Source organism: Periplaneta americana, chromosome 13, assembly GCF_040183065.1.
Source record: "Periplaneta americana isolate PAMFEO1 chromosome 13, P.americana_PAMFEO1_priV1, whole genome shotgun sequence".
In the NCBI taxonomy this organism is placed as follows: domain Eukaryota; kingdom Metazoa; phylum Arthropoda; class Insecta; order Blattodea; family Blattidae; genus Periplaneta; species Periplaneta americana.
In genome coordinates, this window is record NC_091129.1 from 25231414 (window position 1) to 25244894 (window position 13481).

At 41.7% G+C, this 13481-nt stretch overlaps 1 long non-coding RNA gene across 1 annotated transcript in view; it reads right to left on the minus strand.

The window, feature by feature from the left end:
- Window positions 1-780: 780 nt before the first annotated feature.
- Window positions 781-13481, minus strand: part of LOC138711549 (uncharacterized) — a 418908-nt gene continuing 406207 nt past the window's right edge. Inside the window, exon 3 of the long non-coding RNA XR_011335374.1 lies at window positions 781-1274. This is a non-coding gene — a long non-coding RNA (uncharacterized lncRNA). The remainder of the gene's footprint in view (window positions 1275-13481) is intronic.

Genomic DNA, 13481 nt, shown 5'->3' on the forward strand with positions numbered 1-13481 from the left:
TCCGATTCCTTAAAGAAATTTATAACAAAGTACCTCTTACAGCAGAGTTGTCTTAAAAATGATTATGTTGCTTTCAGTGTTAAATTTAGGCTATTACTATAAGATAATAAAGGATAACTTACTGCTTTTACATAAACATTCTAAACATCACTGTAGAAGTTTACGTACCCGGAATTTAAATCCGATTCCTTCACGAAATTTATAACAAATATCTTCTTAGAGCATAGTTGTCTTAAAAATTATTATGTTGCTTTAAGTGTTAAACTTATTAACATAACTTGATACTCCTTTTACCTAAACTTTGTAAATGTCACTGTAGAAGTTTATGCACCTGGAATTTAAATCCGCTTCCTTCACGAAATTTATAACATAGTTTTTCTCAGAGCACTGTTGTCTTAAAATGGTTATGTTAAAGGTATTATTATAATATAATAAAGAATAACTTACCGATGGTTGTGATGAGTGTAAGCGAATACAGAAAAGACGACGAGAAGGACCATCTGTGGTGGTGATGATTGTAGTAAATGGATCCACCGTTGCCTGCGCCACCGCCAGTCTTCACGATCACACCACCACTACCGTAACCCCTAAGATTTCTCACTAGAGTATCTTGAAACTTGAGTACTTCCTGAGCAGCTAGCCTCGTCCAATTGTCTTTATAGAGAATATTCAAGTCCTCAGTTATACTCCACAACTTCTCAACAGTTCTCGAACGAATATCTTCTCCTAACACTACTGATTTGTCACTAGTTGATTTAGAATTCGATGACGATGATGACGAAGAAGTACCACTTGACGATGAAGTTGCTACATTACTTGAACTAACATGTGATGTGTCTTTCAGCCCGCCTTCCAGTGCCATAAAGGTGAAGGCACCTAAAAGTGTGTACCCTAGTACAAGGACGCAGACTCCGAGACTTGTAAACACAGACGAGGACACAGTAGAGGGACAGTAACAGCAGCAGCACCAGGAAGAGCCCCTTCGCCTGCGTTGACGGCCATTGCCGTTGTTGCAACAGGATCCTCGCCGGAGATTGCAGCAACCTCTGGTGGAAGCCGCCGAGGATGGCGAAGACGGTGGTGAAGGTGGCGGAGGGTGATGGCTGTGGTGTGAGTGTGGGGGATGTTTGTATGAGGCTTGCTGGTAAGCTTGTTGGTAGGGGTGGTGGTGATGGTACTCACTATAAGGCGGGGAGGATGGGGAGCCTGAAGTAGTACCGCGGCCGTCTGATATCATGATGGCGTGCCACCCGGACACACGTTCAAGCTTCCACCTGCAACACAAGAAGACTGAGGTTCAGAATTTTGAATAGTGAGCATCGTATTCACATATACAAGGTGGATCGCTCGAATGTACCTAAATTGAATTGTATGTAATTGGTAAACGGTTGAAGATAGAAACCTACAGTAACGTTTATATCAGGGCCGGGCATGAGAGCGGCTCAGTCTACCCGGCCAGAGCTGCTCTCGCTCCGCAAGGCACTTCAATTCCAAGCCAGAGCAGAATCCTCACGCAGTGGCGGACTCGCATTACAGCTACCTTCCCTGCATTAATATAACAAGAGCCACGGTTGTTCTATTCATTCAGTCTGTCAGTACATAATAGTTTATAAGAATATTACATCAATCCATTGTACAGTACAGGATTTATAACACTCTTATTAATTTAATGGAATAAACTTCGCTCTATGCACACACACAAATCATTAGGCTTATTTACATAACCCATACGCACATACTGCAATCTTTTGACCACGGTCCTACGAGACAGGCGTATGGCTTCCACTTCCCCTACTTGCTGTGGACAGAGGTCATCTGCCAATATAATTAAACATCGCTTGATGAAATCACCTTCGTTGAATGTTTTCAATTCCTTTGCAATTTCGTGGCAAATTTTGTAGATAATTCCCATAGCCGATTCACTAAGTGCATTTGTCATCCTGTTAATACATACTATATGATATGATATGATATGTTATGATATGATATGATATGATATGATATGATATGATATGATATGATATGATATGATATGATATGATATGATATGATATGATATGATATGATATGATATATAATATGATATGATATGATACGATACGATATATGATATGATACGATACGATATATGATATGATATGTGATATATAATATGATATGATATGATATGATATGATATGATATGATATGATATGATATGATATGATATGATATGATATGATATGATATGACCATAAATTAATACAACTTAAAAAATATTTCTCAGGTACATTATATTAGAGTATCTATTCGACATTTATATTGCATTATAAGTTATTATAGTACATTTAATAATATATAATTTTAAATTATACAATTATTATGATATATCATAATACTTCATGATATATAATATGATATATGATATATCATGAACTGTAATATACTATACTATGATATATCATAATACTTGTATAATTTAAATTATATATTACTAAATGTATAATAATTTATAATGCAATGTAAATACCAAATAGATACTCTAATATAATGTACCTGAGAAACATTTTCTTTAAGTTGTATTAATTTATGTCGTTCATTACCAACATATTTGTCATATTCAGTAGCATGTTGTAAAGAATAATGTCGTTGGATATTGAAATTTCTTAATCAGTTGGAGTGTCTTATGCCAAATTAAACACTTAGCTAATCCACTGCTGTCTACCAATAAGAACTCCTCCCCCCTTTATACATTAAAGTCACCACTGCACCGACACTGAATGACGTACAGTATGCTTACGTCACAGCTCTCGCAAAACACGCTCTTTAAAGCACACAGCGCTCATTTCTCAGAATCACGTAATGTGCCCAGCCCTGGTTTATATGACAGGAAAACTCAACAAGTTTCGTTATGCACATCACCATATCTCTACGTGAGGTCCAGCTGTCACTGTGACGATATCGAGGCGATGAATGATTTCTTACCAAGCACGTTGGAGCATGTATTTCTTATATGTTATTCAAATCTGGTTCAGTGAAAGAGAAGACTTGTACTACTACTACTACTACTACTACTACTACTACTACTACTACTACCACCACTACTACTACTACCACCACTACTACTACTGCTGCTGCTACCACTACTACTACTGCTGCTGCTACCACTACACTACTGCTGCTACCACTACTACTACTGCTGCTGCTACCACTACTACTACTGCTGCTACCACTACTACTACTGCTGCTGCTACCACTACTACTACTGCTGCTACCACTACTACTACAGCTGCTGCTACCACTACACTACTGCTGCTACCACTACTACTACTGCTGCTGCTACCACTACTACTACTGCTGCTGCTACCACTACTAATACTGCTGCTACCACTACTAACACTACTACTACTCCTGCTGCTACTGTTACTACTACCACTACCACTACAGCTGCTGCTACCACTACTACCACTACTACTACTGCTGCTGCTACTGTTACTACTACCACTACCACTACTACTACTGCTGCTGCTACCACTACTACTACTGCTGCTACCACTACTACTACTGCTGCTACCACTACTATTACTGCTGCTACCACTACTACTACTGCTGCTGCTAACACTACTACTACTGCTGCTACCACTACTACTACTACTGCTGCTACCACTACTACTACTGCTGCTGCTACCACTACACTACTGCTGCTACCACTACTACTACTGCTGCTACCACTACTACTACTGCTGCTGCTACCACTACTATTACTGCTGCTACCACTACTACCACTACTACTACTGCTGCTGCTACTGTTACTACTACCACTACCACTACTACTACTGCTGCTGCTACCACTACTACTACTGCTGCTACCACTACTATTACTGCTGCTACCACTACTACCACTACTACTACTGCTGCTGCTACCAGTACCACTACTGATGCTACCACTACTACTACTGATGCTACCACTACTACCACTACTACTACTGCTGCTGCTACCACTACCACTACTGATGCTACCACTACTACTACTGATGCTACCACTACTACCACTACTACTACTGCTGCTGCTACCACTACTACTACTGCTGCTACCACTACTACCACTACTACTACTGCTGCTGCTACCGCTACCACAACTGATGCTACCACTACTACTACTGATGCTACCACTACTACCACTACTACTACTGCTGCTGCTACCACTACTACTACTGCTGCTACCACTACTACTACTGATGCTACCACTACTACTACTGCTGCTGCTACCACTACTACTACTGCTGCTACCACTACTACCACTACTACTACTACTGCTGCTGCTACCACTACCACTACTGAAGCTACCACTACTACTACTGATGCTACCACTACTACCACTACTACTACTGCTGCTGCTACCACTACCACTACTGATGCTACCACTACTACTACTGATGCTACCAAGACTACCACTACAACTACTGCTGCTGCTGCTACCACTACCACTACTGATGCTACCACTACTACTACTGATGCTACCACTACTACCACTACTACTACTGCTGCTGCTACCACTACTACTACTGCTGCTACCACTACTACTACTGCTGCTACCACTACTACCACTACTACTACTACTGCTGCTGCTACCACTACTACTACTGCTGCTGCTACCACTACTACTACTGCTGCTACCACTACTACCACTAATACTACTACTGCTGCTAGACCACTACTACTACTGCTGCTACCAATACTACTACTGCTGCTGCTACCACTACTACTACTGCTGCTGCAACCACTACAATACTGCTGCTACCACTACTACTACTGCTGCTGCTACCACTACTACTACTGCTGCTACCACTACTACTACTGCTGCTGCTACCACTACTACTACTGCTGCTACCACTACTACTACTGCTGCTGCTACCACTACTATTACTGCTGCTACCACTACTACCACTACTACTACTGCTGCTGCTACTGTTACTACTACCACTACCACTACTACTACTGCTGCTGCTACCACTACTACTACTGCTGCTGCTACCACTACACTACTGCTGCTACCACTACTACTACAACTGCTACTACCACTACTACTACTGCTGCTGCTACCACTACTATTACTGCTGCTACCATTACTACCACTACTACTACTGCTGCTGCTAATGTTACTACTACCACTACCACTACTACTACTGCTGCTGCTACCACTACTACTACTGCTGCTGCTACCACTACTACTACTGCTGCTGCTACCACTACACTACTGCTGCTACCACTACTACTACTGCTGCTGCTAACACTACTACTGCTGCTACCACTACTACTACTGCTGCTGCTACCACTACTATTACTGCTGCTACCACTACTACTACTGCTGCTGCTACCACTACCACTACTGATGCTACCACTACTACTACTGATGCTACCACTACTACTACTGCTGCTGCTGCTGCTACCACTACTACTACTGCTGCTACCACTACTACCACTACTACTACTGCTGCTGCTACCACTACTACTACTGCTGCTACCACTACTACTACTGCTGCTGCTACCACTACTACTACTGCTGCTGCTACCACTACACTACTGCTGCTACCACTACTACTACTACTGCTGCTACCACTACTACCACTACTACTACTGCTGCTGCTACTGTTACTACTACCACTACCACTACTACTACTGCTGCTGCTACCACTATACTACTGCTGCTACCACTACTACTACTGCTGCTACCACTACTACTACTGCTGCTGCTAACACTACTACTGCTGCTACCACTACTACTACTGCTGCTGCTACCACTACTACTACTGCTGCTACCAATACTATTACTGCTGCTACCACTACTACCACTACTACTACTGCTGCTGCTACTGTTACTACTACTGCTGCTGCTACCACTACTATTACTGCTGCTACCACTACTACCACTACTACTACTGCTGCTGCTACTGTTACTACTACCACTACTACTACTGCTGCTGCTACCACTACTACTACTGCTGCTGCTACCACTACACTACTGCTGCTACCACTACTACTACTGCTTCTGCTAACACTACTACTGCTGCTACCACTACTACTACTGCTGCTACCACTACTACTACTGCTGCTGCTACCAATACTACTACTGCTGCTACCACTACTACTACTGCTGCTGCTACCACTACTATTACTGCTGCTACCACTACTACCACTAATACTACTGCTGCTGCTACCACTACCACTACTGATGCTAACACTACTACTACTGATGATACCACTACTACCACTACTACTACTGCTGCTGCTACCACTACTACTACTGCTGCTACCACTACTACCACTACTACTACTGCTGCTGCTACCACTAATACTACTGCTGCTACCACTACTACTACTGCTGCTACAACTACTACCACTACTGCTGCTGCTGCTACCACTACCACTACTGCTGCTACCACTACTACTACTACTGCTGCTACCACTACTACTACTACTGCTGCTACCACTACTACCACTACTACTACTGCTACTGCTGCTGCTACCACTACTACTACTGCTGCTGCTACCACTACTACTACTGCTGCTGCTACCACTACTACTACTGCTGCTGCTACCACTACTACTACTGCTGCTGCTACCACTACTACTACTGCTGCTACCACTACTACCACTATTACTACTGCTGCTGCTACCACTACTACTACTGCTGCTGCTACTACTACTACTACCACTACCACTACTACTACTGCTGCTACCACTACTATTACTGCTGCTACCACTACTACCACTACTATTGCTGCTGCTACTGTTACTACTACCACTACCACTACTACTACTGCTGCTGCTACCACTACTACTACTGCTGCTGCTACCACTACACTACTGCTGCTACCACTACTACTGCTGCTGCTGCTACCACTACTACTATTGCTGCTGCTACCACTACTATTACTGCTGCTACCACTACTACCACTACTACTACTGCTGCTGCTACTGTTACTACTACCACTACCACTACTACTACTGCTGCTGCTACCACTACTACTACTGCTGCTGCTACCACTACTACTACTGCTGCTACCACTACTACTACTGCTGCTACCACTACTACTACTGCTGCTGCTACCACTATTACTACTGCTGCTGCTACCACTACTATTACTGCTGCTACCACTACTACCAATACTACTACCACTACCACTACTACTACTGCTGCTGCTACCACTACTACTACTGCTGCTGCTACCACTACTACTACTGCTGCTGCTACCACTACTACTACAGCTGCTACCACTACTACTACTGCTGCTGCTACCACTACTACTACTGCTGCTGCTACCACTACTACTACTGCTGCTGCTACCACTACACTACTGCTGCTGCTACCACTACTACTACTGCTGCTACCAATACTACTACTGCTGCTGCTACCACTACTACTAGTGCTGCTACCACTACTACTACTGCTGCTGCTACCACTACTACTACTGCTGCTGCTACCACTACACTACTGCTGCTGCTACCACTACTACTACTGCTGCTACCAATACTACTACTGCTGCTGCTACCACTACTACTACTGCTGCTACCACTACTACTACTGCTGCTGCTACCACTACTACCACTACTACTACTGCTGCTGCTACCACTACCACTACTGCTGCTGATACCACTACCACTACTGATGCTACCACTACCACTACTGATGCTACCACTACTACTACTGATGCTACCACTACTACCACTACTACTACTGCTGCTGCTACCACTACTACTACTGCTGCTGCTACCACTAATACTACTGCTGCTACCACTACTACTACTGCTGCTACCACTACTACCACTACTGCTGCTGCTGCTGCTGCTACCACTACCACTACTGCTGCTACCACTACTACTACTACTGCTGCTACCACTACTACCACTACTACTACTGCTACTGCTGCTGCTACCACTACTACTACTGCTGCTGCTACCACTACTACTACTGCTGCTGCTACCACTACTACTACTGCTGCTGCTACCACTACTACTACTGCTGCTGCTACCACTACTACTACTGCTGCTACCACTACTACCACTACTACTACTACTGCTGCTGCTACCACTACTACTGCTACCACTACTACTACTGCTGCTACCACTACTACTACTGCTGCTGCTACCACTACTACTACTGCTGCTACCACTACTACTACTGCTGCTGCTACCACTACTACTACTGCTGCTACCACTACTACTACTGCTGCTGCTACCACTACTATTACTGCTGCTACCACTACTATTACTGCTGCTACCACTACTACCACTACTACTACTGCTGCTGCTACTGTTACTACTACCACTACCACTACTACTACTGCTGCTGCTACCACTACTATTACTGCTGCTGCTACCACTACTATTACTGCTGCTACCACTACTACCACTGCTGCTGCTACCACTACTACTACTGCTGCTACCACTACTACTACTGCTGCTACCACTACTACTACTGCTGCTGCTACCACTACTACTACTGCTGCTACCACTACTACTACTGCTGCTGCTACCACTACTATTACTGCTGCTACCACTACTACCACTACTACTACTGCTGCTGCTACTGTTACTACTACCTCTACCACTACTACTACTGCTGCTGCTACCACTACTACTACTGCTGCTGCTACCACTACACTACTGCTGCTACCACTACAACTACTACTGCTGCTACCACTACTACTACTGCTGCTGCTACCACTACTATTACTGCTGCTACCACTACTACCAATACTACTACTGCTGCTGCTACTGTTACTACTACCACTACCACTACTACTACTGCTGCTGCTACCACTACTACTACTGCTGCTGCTACCACTACACTACTGCTGCTACCACTACTACTACTGCTGCTACCACTACTACTACTGCTGCTACCACTACTACTACTGCTGCTGCTACCACTACTATTACTGCTGCTACCATTACTACCACTACTACTACTGCTGCTGCTACCACTACCACTACTGATGCTACCACTACTACTACTGATGCTACCACTACTACTACTGCTGCTGCTACCACTACTAATACTGCTGCTACCACTACTACCACAACTACTACTGCTGTTGCTACCACTAATACTACTGCTGCTACCACTACTACTACTGCTGCTACCACTACTACCACTACTGCTGCTGCTGCTTGCACTACCTCTACTGCTGCTACCACTACTACCGCTACTACTACTGCTGCTACCACTACTACCACTACTACTACTGCTACTGCTGCTGCTACCACTACTACTACTGCTGCTGCTACCACTACTACTACTGCTGCTGCTACCACTACTACTACTGCTGCTGCTACCACTACTACTACTGCTGCTGCTACCACTACTACTACTGCTGCTGCTACCACTACTACTACTGCTGCTGCTACCACTACTACTACTGCTGCTACCACTACTACTACTGCTGCTATCACTACTACCACTACTACTACTACTGCTGCTGCTACCACTACTACTACTGCTGCTACCACTACTACTACTGCTGCTACCACTACTACCACTACTACTGCTACCACTAGTACTACTGCTGCTACCACTACTACTACTGCTGCTACCACTACTACTACTACTACTGCTGCTACCACTACTACCACTACTACTACTACTGCTGCTGCTACCACTACTACTACTGCTGCTAACACTACTACCACTACTACTACTACTGCTGCTGCTACCACTACTACTACTGCTGCTACCACTACTACTACTGCTGCTACCACTACTACCACTACTACTACTGCTGCTACCACTACTACCACTACTACTACTACTACTGCTGCTGCTACCACTATTACTAGTGCTGCTACCACTACTACTACTGCTGCTGCTACCACTACTACTACTGCTGCTACCACTACTACCACTACACTACTACTACTGATGCTACTACTACTACTACTACTGCTGCTGCTGCTGCTACCACTACTACTACTACTGCTACCACTACTACTGCTGCTGCTACCACTACTACTACTGCTGCTGCTACCACTACTACTACTGCTGCTGCTACCACTACTACTACTGCTGCTACCACTACTACCACTACTACTACTGCTGCTGCTACCACTACTACTACTGATGCTGCTGCTACTATTACTACTACTGCTGCTACTACTACTACTACTACTACTACTACCACTACTACTACTGCTGCTGCTACTGTTACTACTACCACTACCACTACTACTACTGCTGCTGCTACCACTACTACTGCTGCTGCTACTATTACTACTACTACCACTACCGCTACTGCTACTACCACTACCACTACTACTGCTGCTGCTACTACCACTACTACTACCACTACTACTGCTGCTGCTACTACCAGTACTACTGCTGCTGCTACTACCACTACTACTGCTGCTGCTACTACCACTACTACTACTACTACCGCTACTACCACTGCTACTACTACCACTGCTATTACTACCACCACCAACACCACCAACACCACCTCCACCACCACCACCACCACTACTACTACCACTACTACTGCTGCTGCTACTACCACTACTACTACTACTATCACTACCACTACTACTACTACTACTACTACCACTACTACTACCGCTACTACCGCTGCCGCTACTACCACCACCACCACCACCACCACTACTACTACTACTACCACTACTACTGCTGCTGCTACTACCACTACTACTACCACCACCACTACTACTAGTACTACTGCTGCTTCTACTACTACTACTGCTGCTGCTACCACTACTACTAATACTACTACTGCTGCTGCTGCTACTACTATTACTACTATCACTACCACTACTACTACCACTACCACTACCACTGCTACTAGTACTACTACTACCACTGGTACGATATTCGAATAGTGTCCGAGAATCATTCGTGGAAGAATATAGCGAGGGCATTCTTTAACCTCCTCGGTCCTGGCGTGTAAATGTAGCTTGAGTGACAAAGAGTTGCCGACTTTGACGTTTGAGTGGGATAAAGATTAATTACATCGCAATTATGTTCTCCTTCAAGTTAATGAATCTTATGACTTGCAGTTGTCTGGACATAGAGCTGTCACACAATACACACATCAGTAGCCATCGCTATGAGTCAGTTATCTGTTGGAAGTGGCAATTTCTAGGAACTATAGTCACAGTCTGAACCAGAGATAATCCTGTCACATTGACAAAATCACAGTTTTTAAAATCACATCTCATTACTCACATATTCAGCAAAAAAAAAAATTAAAGCAAAACCGCTATTCGTATTATGAACTTTAAATCTACAACCAAATACAGGGAAATCCGCAGACAGAAAAAGAAAGAGACAGAAATTAATTAATAATAAAATTTACAAAATGAAAGTAGACAATGAAATAACCCATTAGGTTAATGAAATAATTTGAGTAATTTAGTCGTACAGAACAAATGAAAGAGGAATGATGGATTAACATTATAATGCCAGTAATTTTAGAAATTCTAGAATCGCTAAACATCGCTAGACAATTATATTAAATATGTAATTAATATTCAATGTCATCATCATCATCATCATCATCCTTCACGAATTAGGCTTCTGTAGACCTGTTTCGGCCCCATCTAGCAGTCTTCTTAACGGTCTTCCTGGTCGACGATGTCCTCTATGTTTATATTGCATCATAATTTTTGGGATTCTTGAATTTTCCATTCTTCTTACATGATCTAGCCAATTGAATTTGTATCTGGTGATTTTTTCTTCTACTGACTCTACTTCTAATTGTTCTAAAATTTCTTCATTCCTTTTTCGGTCTAAAAGAGTATATCCTGCTGTTCTCCTGAAAAATTTCATTTCCGTTGCTTTGATTCTGTTCATGTCTTTTTTCTTTAATGTCCAAATCTCGCTTCCGTATAGAAGGGTGGGTAATGCTAGTGTATTATATATTTTTATTCTTGTAGATTTTTGTACTAATTTAGCTTTTAATGTATTGTTTATTATTCCTAGAATTTGTGTAAATTTGGTAATTTTCTTGTTCACATCTTTTTCATTTTGATAAGATATTTCACAACCCAGATAATTGAAATTTTGCACTTGTTCGAGGCATTGGTTATTGTGTATTATCTTACTTCTCACTGGGTCTTGTCCTAAAAATGCCATTACTTTTGATTTTTGTGCTGAAATTTCCATCCCAAAATCTTTTAATATTTCATTTAATGTATACAATCCTCTTTGTAAATTATCCTCTGAATTGGAAATTCAATGTAAACACAGAATATATCTCAGAACTTTCGTTTTTCTACTAATTTTCGCGTTATAATTGTATATATTTTATAGAAAGGAACTATCCCACATTCTTATTTATTTTATTTATTATTTATTTATTTATTTATTTATTTATTTATTTATTTATTTTATGTCTATAACAGGGCAAAGCCCCAATTACAATAGACAGTACAGATATTCGTTAAAAACTAAAACATAGAATTGCATATAACATGAAAAAAGAGATGAAAGAGATACAAATGCAAGATACAAGTGTAAAGACAAATTGAAATGGAAAATGAGAAAAAAAAAACAGACAAATAGATACTACTTAAATAAAAGACACAGATATAGATATAAATGAAAAATACAAAGTAAAATAAATAAAAAATAGTTAAGTATAGATATCATAGCCAAAAATGTAAAATGTAGCTGTAATTGGCAAATTACAGAGTAACAAATAGCAATATTATATAAAATCAACTACCTTCAGTATATTAATAAGAAAATGTTTTTATTCCATGTACGAAATGCAGAAATCTAGATCTCATGTTGAAATTTGAACACATTTTTAACACTGGTGAAATTTTATGTGATGAAGTGTTTGGTTTTTTTATAATATAACAATTGACGATTTCTTAAATATGATGTTCTAGCGTTAAACTGGATTTGTGATAATATTTCGCTGTTATCCAGTAGACCGTTGAATATTATATACAATAAAAGTTGCTCACCAAGTAATCTACGACTGGCAAGATACATTAAATTAGATTCGGCAAATAGATTGTTGTACGAAATTTTATTATTGAGGGCCGAAGAATGATATCTTCTAAAATACAAATATCTAGAGAATAGTTTTTGAATTTTTTCAATTTGATTACTATGTGATTTGCAAGTGGGTGATCAAATTACTGAGGCATATTGAAATTTAGCGCGAACATGACAAAAAGGCGTGTCAAAGTCGAAGTGTTTGTTAAGTTTTTGAATTTCTAATAATAAAACCCAGATTTTTGAAAGCATTATTTGTTATATTAATTTTTTTTTAATTTATTTGACAATTTTTGTACATTAGTACTATCAATTGTGCTTAAATAATTAACGTTACAATAATATGAGACTTGTGGAGAGGGTGACGTCCATTAACGTTCCTCAAAGCATCAACAAATCAGTGTGCCTTTTCCTCTTGAGGCGACGATCAGGCCGTGCAGGGGGCAGGTTCCGAGGAATCTGGTTGATTAAGTTGTTAGAATGT